Raw genomic sequence first — 26,042 nt, 5'->3', positions numbered from 1 at the left:
TATGGAAGGGTGGCATGATTTGATTTATAGTTGAACTGATCATCCTGGTTGCTATGTGGAAATTAGATAAGGGGGGATAAACTTCAAAGCAAGGAAACCAGGTAGGAGATTATTCCAGGAATCCAGAGAATGAAGATGGGGATTTAGACCAAGGTGGTAGAATTGGAGGGGGGAAACAATTCAATTTGAAACATATTTTGTAGGCACAGATGACCAGATTTGCTAGTAGACTGAATACGAAGTTGCAAATAGGATATAAACCAAACTGATTATAGTGGCTATCTCTGAAGAGGAGGGAGAATAGAACAATCCATGGTGGTCAAAGAGGACCTTAACTTTACCTCGTAACTGAAGTTTCCATTTTGCAAGGAGTGCATAGTCACATAGGCTTAGATATATGACAAATGTTGATAGAAATTATCTCTGGAAGGGAATATATGGATAATTTTAAAGTCTTCTGCTTTTCGCTTATTTATAATTCTATATATTTTCTAATATATATTTCTTTTGTAAAGATTTTTTTAAGTTTTACGTAAGTTTTATTGAGCACCTAGCATGCAATGTAGGCACAGTAATGGTAATAAAATATATGCTGTTCTATAGAAGTTACAATCTAGCAAAGATATTTGGACTCAAAGAACTGGGCTAGTGATGTGTAAGAAGATCTTTGTCTTTGCTCCCGTTGTGTCTGCTTCTGGGAGAATAGCTGTACCTTGTACTTTTCCAAGAAAACCTGCTAGCAGGTACACAGTCTTGCCCTGTAGACACCTTAGTAAGACTTAGAGGAGGATACTGCAAAAGATCAGGAAAAAATTCCCTGGGAGAGACTCTTTTTGGTAAGTTATTGCTGTTATAGCCACCACCTCTCTTCCAAATGATCATTAAAAACCCACCTCTCCATGCTGAAGATGTGCAGATGTCTACTGGCTTGTGTAGATCTCTTGATAATAGGTAGTTCATAGCTAGACATGCTGACTGTTCTAAGTCATCCCAAATTTCTCTTCTTAAACACAAGGAAAGAATGAGTCTTGAAAAAATTTGTACCACATTTATAGATTCTAAACTTTGTGATATACTTATTCCTAAATTAATTCTGATTATAGCTGCCAGCATAAATATCTGCATATTATTTCTAAACCTAATTATACTTCCATCAAGTTTACAGAGCACCTTAAATTTATCTTAAGTTTTTTATGGCAAACATATGAATGCTTGCTTATTTTTTATGCTGAAGAGAAGAAAACCAATGGGAAAAGAGAGAGATTGAAGAGAGGGGAACTGACTAATAAAGCAAGTGCCCAGAGGCCAATGGAATAGAGTCAGAGCACAAAACGTGCCACTGAACAGTTTTCAGAATACTAGGTTCAAGTTGCTAACAATGAATGCCAGTAAGTTTCTAAGAATATGAGAAGATAGTTATGAAAAATCTTAAAATCTTATCTAGCTTCTCAGTTTTCTAGAGCAAACAAATGACCTCCTGAGAATGAGAGTGTTGGGTTAATGCTTGAGGAAATTTAGAATAGCCGTCAAGGAGCAGAGCAGAGAAAGCTGAATGTTGACATTGGTACGGAAATCTCATGAGATTGGATAGAGATAATGAGTTTGTGCTGGTGCCAATCCATGTGCTTCTCCAACAGTCCTTGACAGTACAGGTACAGCAGGGTGGTGGGTGTGGGTTGAATAAACAGGATGTAAATACATATTGGCCATCCTTGAATGCCAGGAGCTTTGTTTGTACAATTGGCATAAGGGATTTGTTGAAATTCTTTGGCCAATGAACAGTATTATGAAAGCAATATCTTGTAATAGAGTATGGAGTGGGGGGAAATGACATTAGTCCACATATTAGGTACTGAGGACAGGAACGGGGGCAGAGCAATGTGAATGTAAAGAAAATTGGGTCAAGCCACATGCTAAGAAAGTAAAATGATTTTTTGACTGATTGATCAAATGAAGTGAAAGTAATGGAAGCATCTAATATTTTGAACCAGGTTAATTTAAAAAATTGAAAAATGAATTTCCTTGTACATCCCAAAAGTATGTAAAGAGAAATCAATCAATATACTGGAGAAGTTGGAAGAAGAATCAGACATAGTTTTGATTGTGTTATTAAGAGGAGGGAGTCTTGAAACAAGTTATTTTGAGGAGAGAGCAGGTCCAGCCAAGTGGAAATAACAAACAGGCCATTGGCGTTGTTAGATGTCATGGCAGGGCTGAAGATTCCAATGCAAACTGCCTAAACAGGGTTGCTGAGGTGCAAAAAGAAAGAGAAAAAGAGGGAGGGGGGAAAATGGTATAGCCGGAGAGGCAAAAAAGAAGCTTCCTAGATTTCACAGGGAAAGAAATTTAAAAGATGTAAATATTCAATGGCATCAATTCCAGTTGCAAATTTTGGGACTCTTTTTCAAAAAAGTAATCTTTTTAGTGTCAAATGCCTGATTTTTCTTCACTCTTATTCTAGTCTTGTCTTCTGTCTTTGATCTGCATGGATGTGTTTAATATGCAGAGTTAGCAAATGAGATTGGCTCTTCCCCCAGTGCCAGCCAGTCCCCCAGTCTCCCTCCAGGACCCTATACTGATGCTAAGTTTGGCTAAGTATCAGCCAAACAAATCACTTGTAAATAACCCAGTGTTCCTTTGCGTGTGCAGAGGACTGCAAGGCCCAAGGTGTTTGACTCCATTACATAGGTCTCTAGAGAATTGGAGGCACACAAATAGTCCCATAGTCCCAATGAGACTGACTTTTTTTTTCTTTTTTCTTCTTTTTCTTTTATGTAGGAGAAACATACTATTACTCAACCTCTGCTATAAGGTTGGCAGCCCTGAGAACTCCTTTTTTAATGTAGGATGTTATGGATGTATTCCTGTTTTCTTAATCATGTATTTTTTTCAATATATATCATGCATTTTTTAATTACCCAAAGTCCATAGCTTACATTAGGGTTCATTCTTGGTGTTGAACATTCTGTGGGCTTTGACAAATGTAGAATGACATGTGTTCATCATTATTGTATCAAACAGAATAGTTTCACTGCCCTAAAAGTCCCCTGTGCTCCACCTATTCTTTCCTCCCTTAGCCCATTCCCACCACTTATCTTTTTACTGTCTCCATAGTTTTGCCCTTTTCAGAATGTCATATAGTTGGAATCAAACAGTATGTAGCCTTTTTTAGATTGGCTCCTTTCATTTAGTAATATACATTTTAGGTTATTCCATGTCTTTTCATGGCATGATGACTCATTTCATTTTAGTTAGTACTGCAGAATATTCGACTGCCTGGATGGACCACAGTTTATTTATCTACTCACCTACTGAAGGACGTCTTGGTTGCTTCCAAGTTTGGGTAATTATGAATAAAATATCCATATGCAGGCATTTGTGTGGACATAGGTTTTCAGCTCCTTCGGGTAAATACCAAGGAGTACAATTGCTGATCATATGGTAAAAGTATGTTTCATTTTGTGAGAAATTGTCATACTGTCTTCCAATGTGGCTGTACCATTTTGCATTTCCACCAGCAATGAATGAGAGTACCCATTGTCCCACATCCTCACCAGCATTAGATGTTTTCAGTTTTTTCTTTCTTTCTTTTTCTTTCTTCCTTCCTTCCTTCCTTCCTTCCTTCCTTCCTTCCTTCCTTCCTTCCTTTCTTTCTTTCTTTCTTTCTTTCTTTCTTTCTTTCTTTCTTTCTTTCTTTCTTTCTTTCTTTCTTTCTTTCCTCTCTTTCTCTCTTTCTCTCTTTCTCTCTTTCTTTCTTTCCCATTCTAATAGAGGTCTAGAGGTCCAGCAAGTATTTTAAGTAACATTTCATTGCATATCAAAACCACAATGAGATATCACCTCACACCACTTTTCATCATAACTATTTCACATTCACTTCTCCTCCCTTTTCATTCTCAACTGACAATCTCATGTCTCATTTCAAGAGAAAATAAAATCTCCAAACAAAGCTCTCTCAGCCTCTGCCACCGACTTGCACTCTACTTCTTCCCCAGCATTTAAATACAATTTTGCACTCCAAATAAAACCCACCCACCCCCTACCAATCCTTCACTCCATCTAGGTATGGATCTGTCTTTCTATTCAGAGTCAAATTTTATAGATAGTTGATTGATTCATTCAGCAAATATTTGCTAAGTGTAAACTACATGTGAGGTTTTGCTTTAAGTGGTAGAGATTCAACAAAGACCACAGTAGACAAAATTCCCTGCCCATGTGGAATATCTATTTTACAGGACATCTGTAACCATTTCCTCATTTCCAATTTATATCACTACCCAACATCATCTGGCTTCTGCTTCTACCCTCTTTCGCAAACTGCTCTTCCCAAGGTCACTAATGTTCTCCTTGTAACGCCCACAGAAATTTTTTCTTTTAGTTCTCCTCTTATTAGATGCAGATTTTGCAGCATTTGAGACGATTGACTATATATTCTTAAAACCCTAGGCCTTTCAGATGATGTCCATCCCTGATTACAAACATTTAATGGCTGCACATCCCTTTTAGGATAATGTTTTAAATCCCTCACAGATGATAAGGCCTTACTGATGACTCTCCTGCTTTCCTCTCCAGCCTCAATCCTCACCTTCTTAGCCTTAGCCTTGGTGGGCCATTCTTGGTTCCAACCATCCTGATCTCTCCATGGTCCACTGGGAGTCCCATGCACTCCTCCCCTCTTCCCTTGGCTCATCCCTACTCACCTGGCAGGCCTCAGCTTTGGCATCCTTTTGTCTGGGAGCCTTGAGCTTCCAGTTTTAAAATCTGCACCTTTCTTACATGCTTTCATAAAAACCTGTAATTTTTCATCTGGCAGCATCTATCACAGTATGCTGTCCTCCTCAGTTTTCTTTTCTACATCCTGTTGGGATATATAAGACTCTTAAGAGTGAAGACTAATTCTTATTCAAGATATACTTCCAGTGCCTAGCATAGTGTTTGGCATAGAGTAGTTCCTTAACAGCTATTACATGAATTAAGATTTCATATATTGAGGATCTATTTTATGCCAGGCACTGTGTTACATGCTTTACAAATAGTATGGCATAGTGTTTGGCATAGAGTAGTTCCTTAACAGCTATTACATGAATTAAGATTTCATATATTGAGGATCTATTTTATGCCAGGCACTGTGTTACATGCTTTACAAATAGTATGTCATTTAAGTCTCACCAAGAAAAAAAAAAAAACCCTCAAGACAACAATTCTTACCATAGGGAAATTTGGCCTCAAAAAGTAAAATAATTTGATTGGACCTGTTTTACCCAACAGCCCAGTGATGAACAATCTGGACAAGAAGAACCATGGACTGAAAGTCAGGATACTCTGCCTGGTCAAAGGAGAAAAGACAAAGGAGCACCCATGGTTCAAGGGCCTGACGCACAAGCTGATCAGCAGGTAATGACTCGGCCAAAGACTGTGGGGAGGTGTGGAGACGGTGCAGAGGTCAAAAGGAAGATTTTACCTAACCTCAAGCTCATTAATATGCCAGAAGCAGGTAAAAGACAGCCATGGCTTTAAAAGACAAACTGAAACCATGTAAGCTGTTCTTATGTTGGTAACTTGTTAAAATCTTTCTCAATGAAGTTTTACAATTTTCTTCGTAAACAGGTCACAAAGATGGTAAGTAGTGAGGGAGGATTTGAATCCAAGTTTGTTTGATTCTGTAGCAAAAGGAACATTTCATATATCTCTGAGCTTCAGAATGAATTAAAAAGAATTCTATTAGAGTTGCTTTAAGTATCTTCATTATGATGCCAGGTCAAGTGTCCAGAATTCATGGCTGTGTTTTTTTAATTCCCTTCTCTACATGAGAACCTTTCAAAATCTGCTGCTGGGTGGCATTTGACATGTTTACTTTCTCCTTATAACTCTTTCCCCTAAGTGTACAAAGGTATTTAAGTCCTGATATGATAAGGGCGTTGGAATGGGACAAGATTAAAGGATGGCTAATAAGAACATGAAATTCTGAGTCTTTAAATCCTACCTAGAGGTATCAATCTACCACCAGAGAAGGCCCTGAAAGAAATGCAGGCAATTCCTCTTTTCCTGGTAGAACATCTCTTGGTCTTTAATACCCAAACCTCATGATAGTATGTATCTCTCAATATAACATTTTGAGGGACAACTTTTATATAGGCAAAATGTATATACATGTCCTCAAAACTCAATACAATATTTTAACCAAAACAAATACACATAAAAAGTCTCAGTTATTTTCAAATTGCCAAAATAAAAGAATCATATGAAAAGAACCTCAAGTGTCAGCTAAGTGGTTGTATAATTCTTGCAGGTACCAATATTATTATATTAACTGCATACAAAACAAATCCATATCAATTTTGGGGGTGACTAGGAAGTAATATTTTAAACATTTTCCATCCTTAAAGAGAGTTTATTTATTGTACACAGTATTTTGGTATGTTTAACTACGTTTTAAGAAATTGCATATATCTGGAAGAAACTCTTATTCAAAAAGATACATGCACCCCAATGTTCATAGCAGCACTATTTACAATACCAAGACATGGAAGCAACCTAAATGTCCATCAACAGATCAAAGGGTAAAGAAAATGTAGTATATTTATACAATGGAATACTATTTAGACATAAAAAAGAATAAAATAATACCATTTGCAGCAACATGGATGGACCTAGAGATTGTCACAGTAAGTGAAGTAAGCCACAAAGAGAAAGAAAAATATCATACAGTATCACTTATACACAGAATCTAAAAAAAATTACACAAATGAATTTATCTACAAAACAGAAAGAGACTCAGACATAGAAGACAAACTTGTGGTTATCAGGATCATAAGAGGGGAGGGAGGGGTAAATTGAGAGTTTGGGATTTGCAGATACTAACTACTATATATATATAAAATAAATAAACAACAAGGTCCTACTATATAGCAAGGGAACTATATTCAATACTGTGTAACAGCCTATAATGAGAAAGACCATGAAAAGGATATATATATATACACACACACACATATATATATGTATAATTGAATCAATTTGCTGTACATCAGTAATTAAAACAACATTGTAAACTGACTATACTTCGATTGAAAAGATAAAACAAATTTTTCAAAAATTTTAAAAAGAAATTGGCTCAGAGTTTGGGATTAACATGCAGGACAATATAATTTTTACAATTTAAAATAATGTGAAATCCATTTTCTGCTAATGTTCTTGTACCAAAGTCTGATTTTCAGAAATGAATTAGTGGAATTAAGTAGGAAATGCCTATATATGCATAGGAAGTAAAATCAGAAAAAGGACTAAATAGCACTCCTACCCAGACAAAGGAGACCTACCAACTTGAGCTCTCCTCTAAATTCTGCCTTCCACATGGGTTAAAGGGACAAGGAACTGGTTCCAGAGCCCCTTCTGGAACACACTGAGTTTCTAGAATCTTGAAAGTCCCTTCAGACAGGAGAAAGAGCAGAGGGCAAAGAGGGATTTTTGTCAGCCAAATCGATCACCTTTAAAGAGCTTTCCCAGAATCCCATCACTTCTGCTTATATCTCATTTGCTAGAACTGTATCAGATGACACCTCTACCCGTAAGGGAGTCTGGAAAAATAAATATCTGAAAGCATTGCCACAACCAGCGGAAAAAAAAAGGGGGGGAGGGGAAGAACTTTCATGTTAAGAAAGGAAAATTGGATTTAGTTGGGCAGATAGACGTTTCTGCCACAAATGGAATTATTTATGGAGGAATTGTAATCTTCTCTCAAGCCAACATTCACCAGCATTTTGTTTTTTAGCCTGTTAACCTAACAAGCTCAATAGCAATTCAACGGTCAATTAGCAGGAGAGACTATCAGAATATCTTGCTTATCCCTTTGTCAGGGAATTGTCGATGCTCCTAGGTATGAGAGGAAGTCCTGTCCTTCAATACCTTGTGAATATTTCTACTTACTCTATAAGCATCTGAAATAATCCAGAATGGGCTGTTAATTCAATCTTAAAATCACACTGTATACAACTGTCTATGGGTATCTAACTGACGTCCCAAGTTATGCCTGACAGTCTTTGGTTCAAGACTGCAGACAGCAAAAGAGAACAAGAAGGAGTCAGTAGATATGAGATCTCAACAAATTTCTAGAGGCTGGAAAGAAGATGAACACAGCAGGGTCTTGCAGGGAAAAGAGAAGAGATTTCAGCAAGAAAGAACCCCTCAGAGTACTCAGAATCTGGATGAGAACATCTGAAGTGGCCTGGGGTGAAGGAAAAACATAGGTCAAAAGCAGAGGGTAAACATACAATTCTTCCCATCGAAAACATGCCCCAGTCAGTGACCCACAATCTGCCCTTCCCATCGCTGCATATCCCTATGTCTAGTCATATGAGCACCAGCATTCTACCTGCAGGAGAAAAACAAACAACAACAAAAATTGAGGATGTTTAAAAAAATAATTGTACCAATTTCCTGGGGAGATTTAGAGCTTCTAAGATGGGAGGAAGGCCATAAAATAAAGCCCTCCTCATTCAGGTATTTGGACCTTCCCCAGAATAAAGTCTGCACCTGAAAAAAGTTAAGTCTGCTGAACCAAATATCCTTCCATATACACAGAGACCACTGGGAAACCAACCAACATACACCACAACAGAGAAAACCCATGCTGGCTACTTAGAACGATCAGTTTAAGCTGGTCTAAACTTTATAACCAAGTTCACCAAAAGGGTCATACAATGTAGATCACATGAGAACATAAGTCTCATGCGTGAAATCTCTGAACTTGGCCACCACCCTATAAATTTAAGATGATGAAGCTACTCCAATTAACAAGTCATACTTGCCGCAGAAATAAATTAATGCTCCCCCCAAGTAGATCTTTCCTTCAATTTTACACATAGAACTTGAAGTCCAGAATAGGAAATCAGTGTTTCCCTTTCCCAAATTCTTTTTCTTCTCTCACTCAACAGGGCCCTCAGGTTGAGTCTTATTCCTTCTTCAACAACTTGCACCAACTTCTGTATTTTTCTTTAGTGGGTCACATTGAGGTAACACCAATTTCAGCACCTGCACAGCTGGATTACTCCACCCCCAGTGGTCTCATGTGTTCCATTCTTACAAATGTCTACAGGACCAGCTCTTTACCGCCGAGTTTAGAAAGCTTTATGGAAATCTCCAGAACAACATGCAAGATTTAAATCTCAGCAACCACCCACTTCAACAGCATTCCTTAAGGCAAAGTGCATATTACAAATGTATACTACAACAAAGAGCCACATTATGTTGCCAGCCACAGGCTATAGCAGAGATGAGACAGCGTTGTGGAGGGGAAGAATGAAGACTATGAAAAAGAGTAAAAGCATTCTTATTGAAGCATTAGGGTGGAATATTTGAAAAATATTATTTCCCCAGCCAATGGCAGCCTGAGGCCTGGAACCAAAGCAAGCCAAGTGACCTACTTTGACCCTTATTCCCTAAGCACCTGCATCTCAGACTTTTCTAATCCAGAGGGAAAAGCTCATCCAACAAAAAGCAGCAGCAAAGGAGTACTGAGAGACAGAACAAGAGAGCTGGGGCTGTCCCACAATGCCCTGGGGCTCCCTCCTTCTTTCTCAGGCCAGCTTACTTCACCAGCTGTCAGAATAGAATGCCTGAGAGTCCACCAAAGAGCTGACAGGAATCAAAGTGGTGGTTTCCTGGGGGAGTAAGTATTGACTGGGAAGGGGCACTAGGAAGCTGCCGGTCACGGAAATGTTTCTGTTTTGATCTAGGTAGTGACTCCATGTGGATATATACATAGGAAAAAATTCCTCAAACTGTTCACTTAAGATTTGTGCATTTCACCACACTTAGATTATACCTCAAGAAAAAAGAAAAAAAAAGAATTTTATAAAAAGAGACACACACACAGCCAAACTTTTTTCCAGTAAGAAACACTTCCAGACTTTCTTTAATTCTCCAGATTTCTGGAAGCAATAGATTCCAAAGAAAGAATTAAGGGGCAGCCAAAAAGAGGAAGACAATGATCTCAGAGCAGAATTGTTTCCATTTCCCTCCAACCTTGTGGAAAACCAACTGGAAGAAAGAGAGGCAAAGAAATAACCAGGATGCTTCCAATAGGAAGCAATCCCCACACCCTCACCCCTGTGCGTCACAACTTGGGTCTCATGAAACAGAATGCATTCCAAAAGTCATCACCCATATGTGCACTGTAACTTTAAATCCCTTTCTCAAAAATAAAGAGAGCTCCACTCTAGGAAAACCTGGCCAAATAAAGCTTACATGCACAGAAGGCCTGTTCTAGCCCTTGAGTAACCTTCCCCTCAAGGCACAGTTTCACAACTGTAGTTCACTGCACCTGGGATTTATTCTCAGGGATGTGCCAAATGATTTAATTTATTAAACAGATGCTACATAAGGGCATTAGTTAAGACTAACAAAAGAGCACAAGGAAAAATCTTTGATATTTTAAAATATTAAAGCATTGTTGTACCCCTATTCCCCAATATTTTCTTCTCCAGCCCCCGATTCCTCCCCACATACAAACTACCACCACCATTCAGACAACCAGATTGTTCTATCTCCTTGACTAGGGAAAAGGCTGTGTCAGAAAATTAAAAGATTTAGACAAGCTTATTTTTAGATTTGGTTGTTTAAAACTTAGGCCATTTGGAAATCAAAAAGGAACCATGACACCTACAACATACATGGGAAAATATGTAACCAAGAGCAAAACATCTCAGCCTCACTCCATTCTCTGTCAGTCTCCAACCTCTAAAGGAGAAAGAAGTCCTCAAGCTAAAAGCAGACTCCATCTTACTGCAGTGGAAACAGAGAAGTGGTAACAGCATCAGAAGGATCCCAGAAAGAGGGAGCTTGCCCCCCAGTTCTTGGGCTGAGTTCTAGGAAGGATTCAAAACCTCTATATAGGCTGATGGTCTATAGGAAACCCAGCCTGGTTGTTCAGGCAGAGCCTGTGGAAATGGCAAAACCTCCGAGGAGAAGTTGTTGCATGTTGTCCCTAGGCACATGGCACAGGAGACAGTGACATAGGCTTCCCCATGCCCAGCACAGCCTGGGTGATTTCCATGTCCCCCAAAAGCAGCACAGAGAGAGTGATAGAAATGGAGGGCTTTGGAGATGGGAATGAGGAACAAATTACATGGATGGTCATCTAAAGATCGGATAGGATGATGGCTGTTCCACTAGTTGCCAGACGCCATCAAGGACCACATTGACCCTCCACTTTCCCCTCAACAATACAGCCATCGTCAATGCTAGCCCATGGGGTACTTTTGTGCAACTTAGGAAAAAACATCTACATGGTGTGTACTTCTTAGTAAATGGAGAGCTGGTTAGATTTCAGCTTCCTTGGCTCCCCATCCTACCCCCAAGCCATAGTACTTAGAAAATAGAACTTAGATGGTCTGACTCTTATACCTGTGCCACATTACCTCCAAACCTGCCTGAATAGTTATGGCTAGCCCAGGAAATTTATCTAAAACCTCAAGCAAAATAAGTCTATCCCAAAATAAAATAGTGATGTTAAAAAAAACCCAAAACTATAATTAAGAAAATTCAATCTTCTGCAACCAAAGATATAAAGAAGGAACCACAAGACAGTAGACAGTACAGAAACATGGTACAGTCAAGACCCATAATCCCTGGTGGGCAACTCACAAATGAGAGGATAAGAATTGCAGAGCTTCTCCCCAAGGAGCAGGGGATCTGAACCCCACATTGAGTTCCCCAGCTGTGGGGTCCTGCACTGGGAAGATGAACTCCCAGAATGTTTGGCTTTGATGGCCGGCTTACTTTTGGGAGAGCCAGAGGGCTAGGGGAAATGGACACTCCACTCTTTAAGAGCACACATCAATCTCACATGCTCCAGGGTCCAGGGCAGAAGCAGTAATTTGAAAGAAGCCTGGGTCAGACCCACCAGCTGATCCTGCAGACCTTCCCAAAGAGTCAGGAGGCAACTGGAGCCCACCCTGGAAACATAGACATTGGTGGCAATCATTCTGGGGAGCTTATTCTATCATTAGGACACTGGTTCAAGGAAGCACCATATTGGAATCCTCCCTCTAGTTTATTGGCACTGAGACTCAGCCCTGCTCACCCGTCTGTGGCACCAGTACTGGGAGGCCTCAGGCTAAGAAGCTAACTGGGTGGGGCTACAACCCTATTCACCAGCAGGCCTCTGCCTTAAAATCCCCTGAGCTCACAGCTGCCCTGGGACTGGTCCTGTCCACAAGAAAACCCAGGACCTAGCCCCACCCACCAGTGCCAAGCAGCTTTTGCAAAGAATAGGGCCTGGCAACCAACTGGATCAGGGACTAGGCACCCCTACCCAACCACCCACACCTACCAGACCACCCACAGTAGTCAGCCTGCAACAATAGAAGGACCCACACAGCTCAAATAGGGGGCATCCCTAGAGCACATAGCTCTGCTGACCAGAGAGGAGTGCACTGCTGTGATGCGTGAGATGACTCCTACAAAGAGCCCCGTCTCCAAGATCGGGAAACATACGCAGCCTACCAAACACATGGAAATGAAAACAGCAAATTAGGAAAAATGAGATGACAAGAGTAGGTTCCAAACAAAGGAACAAGGTAAAGCTCCAGAAAAAGAACTAAATGAATTGGAGACAAGTAATCTACCAGATGGAGTTCAAGGTAATGATCATAAAGATGTTCAAAGGACTTGAGAGGAAATTGGGTGACTAGAGTGAGAAGGTAGAAGTTTTTAACAAGAGTTAGAAAAATATAAAAAAGAACCAAACAGAGATTAAGAATGCAATAACTGAAATAAGAAATACACTAGAAGGAATCAACAGGTCAATATCACTGATGAACATAGATGCCAAAATCCTCAATAAAATATTAGCAGACTAAATTCAACAATAAATTATAAGGATCATACACGATGACCAAGTGGGATTTATCCCAGGGATGCAGGGATGATTCAATATCATCAAATCAGTTAGCGTGATACACCACATTAACAAATTGAAGAATAAAAATCATGATTATCTCAACAGATACAGAAAGAGCTTCTGACAAAATCCAATATCCACTTATGATGGAAAAACACCCTCAACAAAGTGGGTATAGAGGGAACATACCTCAACATAATAAAGGCCATTTATGACAAGCCCACAGCTAACATCATATTCAATGGTAAAAAGATGAAAGTATTTCCAATAAGATTAGCAACAGGACAAGGATACCCACTCTTGCTGCTTTTATTCAACAAAGTATTGGAATTCCTAGCCACAGCAGTTAGATGAGAAAAAGAAGTAAAATTCATCCAAATTGGAAAAGAAGACGTAAAACTGTGACTGCTTGCAGATGACATGATACTCTATATAGAAAATCCTAAAGATGCCACACACACAAAACTACCAGAACTCATCAATGAATCAGTAAAGTTGCAGGATATAAAATTAATATACAGAAACCTGTTGCATTTCTAAACACTAACGACAAACTATCAGAAAGAGAAATGAAAGAAACAATCCCACTTACAATCACATCAAAAAGAATAAAATACCTAGGGATAAATCTAAGTAAGAAGGTAAAATATCTGTACTCAGAAAGCTATGAGGCATTGATAAAAAAAAAAAAAACTGAAGACAGCACAAACGATGGAAAGATACACTGTATTCTTGGATTGGAAGAATCAATATTGTTAAAATGGCCATACTACCCAAAGCAACCTACAGATTCAATGCAGTGCCTATCAAGATATCAGTGGCATTTTTCATAAAACTAGAACAAGTAACTCTAAAATTTTTGTGGAAATGCAAAAGACTCCAAAAAGCCAAAATAATCTTGAGAAGAACAGAACTGGAGGTATCACACGCCCTGAATTCAGACTATATATACCACAGTGCAACAGTAGTCAAACAAGTATGGTACCAGCATAAAAACAGACACAAAGATAAACGGAATAGAATGGAGAATGCTGAAATGAACCCACTCTTATATGGACAATTAATCTATGACAAAGGAGGCAAGAATATACAATGAGGAAAAACAGTTTCTTCAATAAGTGGCCTTGGAAAACTGGACAGCTACATGCAAAAGAATAAAACTGAACTATATCACACCATGCACAAAAATAAATTCAAAACTGATTAAAGACTTAATCATAAGACTTGAAACTGTAAAACTTCCAGAAGAAAACGTAGGAAGTACGCTCTTTGACACTAGTCTTAGTCATTTTGGGGGGGATATGTCCCCTCAGGCAAGGGAAACAAAAGCAAAAATTAACAAATGAGACTACATCAAACTAAAAAGCTTTCGTTCAACAAAGAAAACTATCAAACAAAATGAAGAGGCCACCCACTAAATGGGAGAAGATATTTGCAAGTGACATAGCCAACAAAGGATTAATATCCAAAATATACGAAGAGCTCATACAACTCAACAGTGAAAAAACAAACAACTCAACTAAAAAATGGGCAGAGGATCTAGACATTTTTCCAAAGGAAACATCCAGATGGCCAATCGGCACGTGAAAAGATACTCAACATCAGTAATCATTAGGGAAATGCAAACCAAAACAACAATGAGACAACACCTCACACCTGTCAGAATGGCTATCATCAAAAAGGCAACAAATAATAAATTTTGGCAAGGATATGGAGAAAAGAGAACCCTCATATGCTGTTGGTGGGAATGTAAGTTGGTGCAGCCACCATGGAAAACAGTGTGGCAATTCCTCCAAAAATTAAAAATAGAACTACCATGTGATTCAGCAATTCTACTCCTATCCAAAGAAAACAAAAGCAGTAATTAGAAAAAATACACACACCCTTATGTTTTTAGCAGCATTACTTCCAATAGCCAAGATATGGAAGCAACCTAAGTGCCCAATGGTGGATGAATGGATAAAAAAGAAGTATATATACATATACAATGTTACATTACTCAGTCATAAAAAGAATGAAGTCTTGCCATTTGCAACAACATGGATGGACCTAGAGGGTACTATGCTAAGTGAAATAAATCATGATCTCACTTATATATGGAATCTAAAATCAAAACAAAAAAATAAGCAAAACAAAATGAGAATAGATTCATAGATACAGAGGACAAATGGGTTGTTGCCAGAAGGAGGCAGGGTGAGAGGAGTGGGTGAGGTAGGTAAAAGGGATCAAGAAGTACAAACCTCCAGTTATATAGTAAATAAGTCACAGGGATACAATATACAGCATATGGAACATGGTCAATAATGTTGAAATAACTTTGTATGGGGACAGATGGTTACTAGACTTGTAATAGTGATCACTTCATAATGTATGCAAATATCAAATCACTATGTAGTACATCTGAAACTAACATAATATTGTATGTCAACTGTATTTCAATTAAAAAAAATTGGAAGGTAAGTGATCTTTAAATACAGAAGTTAAACACGAAGTGATATACTTGCATGAAACAAGAAATTCTAGATATCCTTTGTTAAACATATGTGAAATAGAGAGGCCCTTTCAAAATTCTCAGGCTAAACCCCAGCGATTCCTTTGTCAAAGACCATTTCTTTCACTTAAAGTGTTCTACTGTGAGGAAGCCTGTTTCATAACATTAGAAAACTGTGGGTCAGAGGCCAGGATTGGTTTTAGAAAGGACATTTGAACCTAACATTTAAAAAAATACCATAGTAAACATTTTCAGTACTAATATTGATTTTTCTCCCCTGGTCTCTGTTCCATCTATTTGTTTAAGCATGATTTTTTTAAGTAAAAAGAATGATATCAAAGTCTAGACTATTGTGAATCCAGTGGGGGAAAAAAGTCACATAATTTCAACACCAAAACACAATAGTGATAATTTTTGCCTAATACCCTGCAGTATTTTTCCCAGATCATTTTGAAATTTTGAGGATGAAATCTTCACTATAGACGAAAGAGCCCTTCATAGAGATGACTCATTGTCATAAAACTGACCACCTCTTTAAATTTATTCATCTCATTTTAGTACAGATGAGAAGTAAAGCAGGGATAAATTTTTTAAAACAGTTCTCAGTATTGAAAGAGAAAACAGGTTCTCGTTAACAAGATTTGGGTTAACTCCTAATAAGGCCTAGCCTCAAGATTCCCAACTGAAGTGAGCCAACTCAGTCCTGCTGTGTTTAATTATGATAGTCTATTGTTGGAAGGAAATGAGAAAATAATCTAGTCCAAATTTACAAATCTAAAGGTTAAGAAACATTACCTAGTCCAGATCTGAAAATATAGCGCTCCAGAATCCATAGGAGAAAGGAAAGGAGAGAGAGTTCTGCCTGTGAATGACTCTTGGGAAATGCATTGTGCAGACTTATCTTGCAAAACAATAAAAACCAACAGTAGAAAGAACACAACCTCCAATTTGCAGGTGAGGAAACTGAGGGGCAAAGAAGAAAATGGAGATAAGTGGTTAAGCTCACTAATTTCCTTTCCTTTCCTTTTTTTTTTTTTTCTCCTTCAATTACACTACGCTTTTTGTTTGCTCTACTTGAAGCACTGAGTACCTAGCTGACTGCCACAGTCCAAAAAAGATTTGTTCAAGTCTCACTTCAGTTAGGGAAAAAAGCTAAATTTGAACACTTAAATATATAATCTTCCCTAAACTGCTCAATTTGTGAACTATACATTCTTATCTGAAATTCCAAGGACAGCCTTAGTCATATGTGTATATATTTGAGAAATACAGGCATCCTCCACTTTATGAAAGTTCAGTTTATACCATTTCACTTTTACAAAAGACCTACATTAGTGCCTGTTTCTGCTAACTGAAAGAAATCCGAAAATGTTCGCTTTTATGGAAAAAGGCAAAAAGCAAAACAGCATTCAGCTTTGGTCTTGCAGGAGTTGTTTTGGAAGCAGTGCACACTCTAAGCAGTGAGAATGGCCCTACCAGCTCCTTCCCTGGAAGTATACTCAGCATCAAGCCACTGAGAGCATCTGTGCTTTTCCTCAGTTGATTTTGTACATCCGTTAGCAACATGTGTCCTAAGGTAATTGCTTCTCTGCTTTATGCCACTTCTGCCTACGAAAGGTTTCATAGGAACGCTCCACTTTTGAATAGCAAGGGAAACCTGTACTACATTATTCCAAGTAACATAAATATATTCCTAACATAAATGTAACAGATGTTTAGGTTTTAAAAAAGATACTTGAGCATGAAACTCCAAACTTAATCATTAAAAAAAAAAATTAAGACATATCCAGTGAAGTCAAACGAAACTTAAAATGGATATCTGTTTTCATTCCCTTTTCTTATGATGATACAAGCTCATTTTAACACGCTCCTAGGGCCCTGAGATTTTGTGAAGGGATTCATCAGCACAAATCTGAGCTAAGCATCACCTTTATAATTTTCATCTAAAAGTGTTAGCCTGTCTTTGGAGGCTTTGTGTCTTTTTTTTTTTTTTTTTTCTTTCTCATCTGTGAGATGAATGTATAGGATAGTATTTGTTTCAGCAAGATTGAACACTTGTTCTGTAGTGTGACCACCTTCACCACTGTGGCCTCTTTATTGGTGGAAGTAGCGTCAGCCCTGGTCTTCCTGTCTGGCTCTTAGTCCTTTCAAACCATTTTGTGCTTGCTCTAAAACTTACTCCTTTCACCTCGATTGTGGTCAGTAGCCTTAATGGCCCTAAGTTTTCACCCTCCCCGTAGACACACCTTTTGTCACAGAACTTTGCAGTTTCTCTCATCCCTAAGGCAAAGTACATTTCTCCTCCCACCCTGAGGACTTTGAGGTCAGCCCGTAACTAGCTTAGACCTATGCGATATTAGTGGATGGGAAATGTCCAAAGATGTGAAAGTTATGTGAATGACTGGGCTTGCCCTGTTACAACTTGAAGAACGTGCCCAGACTAGTTTGCTGGTCTCAAGTCAGAAAGACACGAGGAAGACTACCAGCTCGCCCCAGGTGCATGAGCAAGCTTAGCTGAGACTCACAGAACCATCTACTTGAGCCCAGCCCAGATCAGCTGAACCCCAGCTGACCCATAATGAATGCTTATTGTTGTCTATCACTGAGACTTCTGTGATTGTTAGTTACACAGTGTTACTGTGACCATATTTAACTGATACATCACCCTTGTATCATTGTGTTAGATGCCTATCACTGTGTAAATGATCCCCAGCCTTAATGGTGTAAAATGACAAACATTAATTATCTTGTAATTTCTGTGGTCAGGCATTTGAAGATGCTCAGCTCGGTGACTCAGAGTATTTCATGTGATTACAGTCAAGATAATGGCAGGGACTGCAGTCAGTGATTTGAAGGCTTTAATGGGGCTGGAAGACCTGATCCCAAGGTCCCAGGTTCATTCATAAGGTGAATGGCAAGGGGCCTCAGTTCCTCACGTGCTGTTGACTTCAGTTATAGACCTTGCTATGTGGGCCTTTCCACAGGCTACCGAATGTCCTCATGGCCTGGTGGCTAACTTCCCTCTGAGAGAGGCAACACAAAGGAAGCCTCAATGCCTTTATGACCTCATCTCCAAAACCACACACTGCCACTTCTACTTTACCATAGTCATTAGGAGATAGGCACTAAGTCCAGACCGTATTCAAGGTGAGGGAAATTAAGCGTCACTCCTTGAAGGGAAGAGTAGCTAAGACTTTGAACATATCTAAAAACCACCTCAGAATGCCTTCTAACAGATTGTATATATCCCTCCTACATGCAACATACACTCACTCCTTCCCAGGGCTTCTGAAAATCTCATCCCATTACAGCGTCAGCTCAAAGCCCAGAATCTCATCATTTATATCAGGTCCAGGTGCAGAAGAGACACTTCAGTTTTAGTGTCTTAAGTATGGCTTCTGGAGTCCAGTTTCTCTCCATCCAAAGACCTGTGCACTAAAGGGATCAGTTACCTGTACCCACTCCCACCCCAAACATACAATGGTGAAACAGGCATAGGAGAAAGACTATAATCACCCTCAGATTTTCAAAACTATTTAGCAACAGAAATTCTAGTCTTTTTTTTTTTTTCATCAAATCTCTGGAAGGGATGTTACTCCTATTTTACCAAAGAGTAAATAGATTTATGAATTCATATTTAGTGACAAAAAGGTAACCCCTAGTGAAAGGACAAAATGATCATAAAGAAATACAAATAACCAAGTCACTGGAAACTTGGGTAGAATTATTAGTTAATGGTGCTCATGGAAAACCCAGAATGCTTAGATTATTAAAGGCTTAATTAGTCATATTATATCACCACTATTAAAAAGATTTTCCAGATGAGTAGCTGTGAGCTATAAGAAGATATCTATTTCTGTTTTACTGGTATTACCTGCTAAAACAATGTTTTCATAGTATAGAATTTCTGCTTGGAATTCTGCTGAATTCAAGACTATCAACAGACCAGGTGTGAAGCCAAGTATCATATTTTCAAATCATGTGGAAAGGTACAACATTTTATATCCACTCTTATTGCAAAAATGGTATGTAGGCAGAAAGGAATTGGAGAAAGATCTCTGAGCATTGGATTTTATTAAATAAAAGCTTTATATACACTGGGAGGTAAAAATGCAGAAGAGTATACGTTTTACATGGTTACAATTTTCCAGGTACAGAAGTCCTTTGGAATCATATGCATAACATTGTACACATTCTGAATTGATAAAAGTATACTACCAAGCCAAGTATATTCATAGAAATGGATCTTTCATGGAAGCCCCCGAAACAAATTAGTCCCCTGTTTATTTCTCCATTGCTTTTGGATTTCTTTTTTCCTCTATGAATAGCAATTCTTGTATTTCTTTTAAAATAACCTATGAATTCTAAAATCAGCTTAGTGAAAGTTAAGATGATGATAACTAGAAAAAATGTTTGTGGTATATATGATCCAAAATAGTTAATACTCAACACATAAAGATCTGTATAAATAAGAAAAGGGCATAAGCTCAAAAGTCCACAATACTGTTTCCCATTTTTATTCTATTTCATTTTGTTATCCCATATGAGTGTTCTCTTCCATCCATCTCACTCACCCATCCATCCATCCATTTATCCCACTCTTCCATTTATTCAACAAATAGTCTTTACCTGCAGGATCCTTATTCAACCTTCAAAATGGTAGGAGATACTGTTGTTGCCCCATCTACATGCCCTCACACCTGTGACTGTCAGACGACAGAAATATGGCTCGCCTGAGGGACAGGCCATAAGTACTTATGACACCTCCAGAAGCAACCCTCAGTCAATGATGAACAGTGTTGGTACCACAACTCCTTGATCCCCAGATGGAACAACTAGGTATTACATGGTTCACGGTCTCCGTGTGGGAGTTGGCTGTGAAAACTGAGCCCTAATTCCTCTTTGCACATGTTGTATCACTTCCTTCCCTTCCCTGTCTCATTCCCCTTTCCCCCACCTGTGCTTCCTAAAATTACTTCTTAATCCTTTTTCTCAAACTTTCCCTCCACAGATGAGAAATTACTCCCCACTCTGTGCTCTCAGAAGTACATATTTATGTTGTTTTCATAGCACATTTCATTTGTTGACTTGTATTTTAAAGACTCTTGTCTCTCTCCCATTTTAGATTATAAATTCCTTGAAAACAAGAATCTTATTTACCTATTATTTACCCCATACTGAATGCACATTTTCCTATAAAATTTATCTTTCTTTTTTTGTATTTTTCCATTAGATAACTATTTTTAAAAAATAAATTTTTAGGTTAACACTGTCCTCTTTCCTTGAACATACTCTTCTTCATCTTCTCACCAGAGTATACTTATCGCTAAATCCCTCAAAATCATATTATTTTCTGACTTTACTGTGGACACTTATATTCTCTAGTTTTATCAATCTGTATCAATCTGTATTTATCAATCAAATCTACCTTACTGATATGGTATTTAAATATTTTATATCCTTACTTTTATTTGTCTAATTGTTTGTTACATTTTGAACTGAGAGAGGTTAACTAGTATCTATCATCACTAACATAATTCTGTCTAATTTCCCTTTCTTCCCCATAATCTTGGCTTAATGAATATTGTGGCTATTGTATTACATGCATGGATATTCACAACTTCTATATCTTCATGAAACTCTTCAGTATTATAAAATACACTTCCTGCATCTTAATTTGTTATATTTTGTCTTATATTGAGATCACAGTCCCCATTCTTTTGTTCACATTTGTTTGTTACAATTTTACGCATTCTTTTCTTTTTAGCTTTTCTAAATTACTTTGTTGTGTGTGTGTTCATTGTATAAAACATTCAGCTGAGTTTGATTTTGTGATCCAATCCATGATGAGGTGCTATAAACTTATTATTGTTATATTTCCCTAATGAATTGATCTTTTTATCATTAAGGAATCTCCCTCTTTATTTCTGATAATACTCATTGTCTTGAAGCCTGTCACAGTCAATAGTAATATAGCCATTCCATCTAACTTCATGAATAGTATACCTTTCCCATACATTTCATTTCAACCTGTCTGTATCTATGTTTACAGTGTATCTGCAATAAACAGCATATAGTTGGGTCTTGCTTTTTAATCTATTCAGAAAATCTCTGCTTTTTAATTGTAGTGTTTTGACTAATAGCATTTAATACAATTATCAACATGGTTAAGTTTAGATGGATCATTTTACTGTTTTCTGTTTTTCCCCTGTTTTTTGTTTGGTTGTTTATTTTTCTGTTTTCTGTTTCATGCTTTCTTTTGAATTGTTTGAATATTTTTTAGAATTCCATTTTAATCTATCTATGGACAGAAACTATATCTCTTTGCATTAATTTTTAGTGGTTATAACAAGAATTACAATGTACATCCTTAACTTTTGCAGTAGGTCTAGAGTTAATATTGTACCACTTGATGTAAAAATGTAGAAACCTTACAACCATATAGATCCATTTACTACCTCCTATCTTTATTCTATAGTTGTCATTTATAGTACATCTACATACATTATAAACCCCACAAGGCAATGCTATAATTTTTGGTTTAAGCAGTAATATAGCTTTAAGAAAATAAGAGGAAAAATTTACATTTACTCAGATATTTATGATTTATTCATTTTTTCACAAAACAGAAGATCCAGAGGAAAGTCGTCCCAGAGTTGGTTCAGTGGCTCAATAAAAATCATCAGAGACTAGAGTCTTTTTATCTTCCTATTCTGCCATCCACACCAAATTGGTTTGGACACCGTGACTGGCACATTTCAGGAATCATACCTCATAAATATACCAACATCCAGCTGAAGAAGAAAGGTGTATTCAATACTTTCCAAGAGGCCTGGTAGGACCCATGCCCATGCTTTTGAATAATTACCCTAAGAAAGCATCTGGCATTGAATTTCCATCCTCTCTTATAGGAGGTAGGCTCTTTAGAGAGGAAGGAAGGAAGGAAGAATGGCTGTTGGGCAGGAAATCAACAGCTCCCACCATACCCTCTCACATCTATTTATTGGTAGTGACTGCTCGGAACTGAAGACTCAGCTTGGGAGAGTTAAAGACTCTGATTAACATACAATGTCTGCCATCCATATGGGAAAGAATGTTGGGGATGTGTCGTAGCCTTAAGTGAGTAGGCTGTGGGGCCCAGCCTTAAATAAATCGCCAGTGGGGCCCAGGCCAAAGTTCACAATAGCTTGTACCTGGTAAGGAGTAAATATAAGCAAGCACCAGTTATGTAAGCCTTATAAACAAAGAAGTAAAGATATGCTTGCGCAAGTAGCATTATGTAAGCCTTAGGAACAAAGACATGAACAATGCACACGTGGGGGCAGAATAGATAAAAGCAGGACAAGTGCGCCATGCAGGCGGCACCATCTTGTTGAACTAGAAGAAAGTGCTGAGCACCACCGCCACCGCCGCCCGCCACCCGCGCCACCCACTTGTACTACAATAAAGTGCTGTTTTGCTCCATGTCGGCTCCTTGCGCATTTTTCCAGTTGGGCAGCTCACCTCCTCGAATCCCTCTTCAGCCTCCCTCGGCTGACAGGGTGCTTTCTATCCGTTGTCCTAAAATGTGTCACATAATTCTGGAACTATGGCCTTCAACACTTTATTATCAAGCCCTCAGTGGTTTAGAATTATACATCTGGATTTAAATATTAGTGTTGGTACACACCACTACTTAAGGCGCCTACCTGGCTGTAGAACTCCTGCTCTGCATTGATGGTTAGCCTTCACACCCAGCTTTAGTTTCCAGCGGATACAAATTCCATATTAGCTATCAGTTTTGAGCCCAGTCTTACCTGAACTGAACAATTACTGGCCTGTCAACATAAATCTACATAGAGTTGCCCACCCCTCTAGCCTACCCCATATTCCACTATAATACTTGAAGAGTAAAGCTTAGCATAAAGTAGTTAATTGTTAAAGGTGATGCTCCCAAAAAGTTTAATGAAGATCATTTGTGGTAGAGGAAACTTCTAGAGACCCTCAAATTACTCAGCATATTTCAAAGCCAATGCTGAATAAGACCATATTTGAAACCCCTAGGCTGTTTACTAGGCTATAGAATATATTTTACATTCAGTCAACTGCTCTGCAGTATCCTAGAACAACCAGAAAACTGTAACGTTTTTGTCAGTAAATGCATATAAACAAAGCCGACAATTACTATTTCAAGCATCAGCTGATCGTGCTTTAAATCAAATTAATGAACAAGCCATCTCAGCCTTGATAAGCTTATCATTTGGCCTGGCTTTAGCTAATACATAATACCACACATAATACATAATAACCATAATACATATTTTCTTCTTTATTATGTGTTTTCTTTTTTCTTGAGAATTTTTTTCACTATATGTTTTAGAGGGAAAAAAGCAAGGATTTTATTCCTGGAAAATTAGAATTTATGTATCTTATATTTTACATCTTATATTTTAATTGAAGGTTTGTAAATGAAGAGAAAGTTGGGGATGTATTATGGAAGGAAATTAAGTTTTTGTTTCCTAAAAATTAGGGCTAAGTTTGCAAAATCCTGAAATTGATTGATCTCTGTCCTCTTCCACATCCCTTGAGAACTGTGTCAGTCAGTATTCACTGAAACCACACTCAAACCACTGCAGTTATCTTAAGCAGAAAGGAACTGAATACAGGGAATTAGGTCCTGACCAAAATTTTTGGAGTAGTTTATGCATAGGGCTCTAGGCTGAATCTTTAAGAATGAGTTCTAGAAATGGATCTGCTGGAAAGAGCCACTATCTCTGGGGCCACCACTGGAATTACTGAGACAAGAGCACACCACCACAGCTGTAACCCAGGAATGAGGATCCTGGAATCAAATCACTCCCGCTACCGCTGCTGCCTTTGCCACACATGCATAGACACCCAGGAAGCAGAAGAATAGACCCTGGGAATCTGCTGCAGAAATATCTGCTAGCCCTATGAAAATAGCCAAAAAGGGCAGGAAGATGACTTCCAGCTACCTTTGTAATATTGTGATTTATAAGAAATTTATAATAAAAAATTACGGTTTTTGTCTTCATTCCTAACACAAAGCTTGGAATCTCCTCACTGATAAAAAATGATAAAGATACCTTTTATTATTCATTACAAGCCCCTTTCAATCACACCTGAGTTTATATTAATGAGGTGACTTGTGGTTAGCTTCTGGAGGAAGGCTGGTTGCCAGGGGAACCAACCATGTGATTAGAGGAACTTTCAGCCCCATCCCTGACCTCTGGAAAGCTCCGTGCCCTTCCCCCATACCTTGCCTTATGCATCTCTTTCATCTGGCTGTTCCTGAGATGAATCTTTTATAATAAACCAGCAATCTAGTAACTAAAATATTTTCCTCAGCTCTTGGAGCCATTCTAGCATATTACTGAACCTACAAGGAGGGGTGTGGGAACCTCCAGTTTGTGGCTGGTAGGTCAAAAGCACAGGCGATGGCATCTGAACTGGGAAAGGGGAGTAGGGGAGTCTTGTAGGGTTAAGCCCTTAATTTGTCGGATCTGACACTACCTCCAGGTAATGTCAAGATGGAGTTAAATTGTGGGACACCCAGTCAGTGTCTACAGAGAATTGCTCAGTATTGAGAATGAAGTGTACAGTGGGGAAAAACTGAGTTTTTCTCCACAACTTTACTCCCACCAAATATGTCATGACTGCAGCTAATAGACAGAACCTAATCCACATCCAGATTGTAGATGCAAAAGAAAGTGGTCAACATAGTTTTCCCCTTTACGGTCTCAAGTTTACACAAAGTTTACAAAAAGGAGAGAGGAATGGAACCAAGCAAGACATTCTTCAGTATCTATCACAGACACTGTGTCTCAGTCCTAATATATGGTATTTGTACATTCTAAAAGTATACAGTGCCAGAAATACATGATGGAAGTTACCCCCTTGGGCAAATAAACTATTTTAAGTAAATCTTTTCTATTGAAAGTAGAGGAAATGCAAGTAGTGTTACCTGGCAACTTTGAATATCAGTGAAATGATTAAGCATACAGCTTCCATTTATTCATGAGCTATGGCTACATGGTGCCAAATTTCCAACTGTTTGTTATTACGGGAAAGGAAAAAAGAATCTGAAATTTGTAGGGCTCATTTGGTCTTGAAAGTATTTCAAAACCTGTGCTTCCCCCCAAGTTTATTCATTCTCTCTCACGGGGAAAAACAATCCAGGAAGAAAGGCACTCTGGCTTGCACCACATAAAATCTGAAAACTCTACAAATACTAAATAAAGTGCTGTAATAGGCTAGATAATATCCACCAAAAGATATCAGGTCCTAATCTCTGGAATCTATAAATATTACCTTATATGGCAAAAAAAAGTCTTTGCAGATGTAATTAAATTAAGGATATTGTAATGGAGGGATTATCCTGGTTTATCCAGGTGGGCCCAGACTGCAGTCACATGTATTCTTAAAAGAAGGAGGCAGAGGGAGACAATACAGATACATAGAGTAGAAAGTGATATGAAGACAGAGAGATAGAGACTTGAAGATGTTGGCCTTAAAGATTACAGTGATGCTGCCACAAACCAAGGAAAGCCAGCAGCCATCAAAAGTTGGAAGAACCAAGGAACAGATTTTCCCCCATAGCCTCCAAAGGGAGTGTGGCCCTGCTGACAACTTGGTCTTGGCCCAGTGACA

At 38.3% G+C, this 26,042-nt stretch overlaps 1 long non-coding RNA gene and 1 other non-coding gene across 2 annotated transcripts in view; one reads left to right on the top strand and one right to left on the bottom strand.

The window, feature by feature from the left end:
- Positions 1 to 22,888, top strand: part of LOC116657967 — a 166,335-nt gene extending 143,447 nt beyond the window's left edge. The window contains exons 2-3 of the long non-coding RNA XR_004313156.1: positions 5,269 to 5,394; positions 22,022 to 22,888. This is a non-coding gene — a long non-coding RNA (uncharacterized LOC116657967). The remainder of the gene's footprint in view (positions 1 to 5,268; positions 5,395 to 22,021) is intronic.
- On the bottom strand, positions 2,771 to 2,907 carry LOC116659392. The gene has a single exon (XR_004314761.1). It is a non-coding gene; the product is annotated as a small nucleolar RNA U109 (small nucleolar RNA).
- Positions 22,889 to 26,042: the final 3,154 nt, after the last annotated feature.

This window comes from Camelus ferus, chromosome 2 (genome assembly GCF_009834535.1).
Source record: "Camelus ferus isolate YT-003-E chromosome 2, BCGSAC_Cfer_1.0, whole genome shotgun sequence".
In the NCBI taxonomy this organism is placed as follows: Eukaryota; Metazoa; Chordata; class Mammalia; order Artiodactyla; family Camelidae; genus Camelus; species Camelus ferus.
This window is presented reverse-complemented; position numbering and strand designations above follow the sequence as displayed.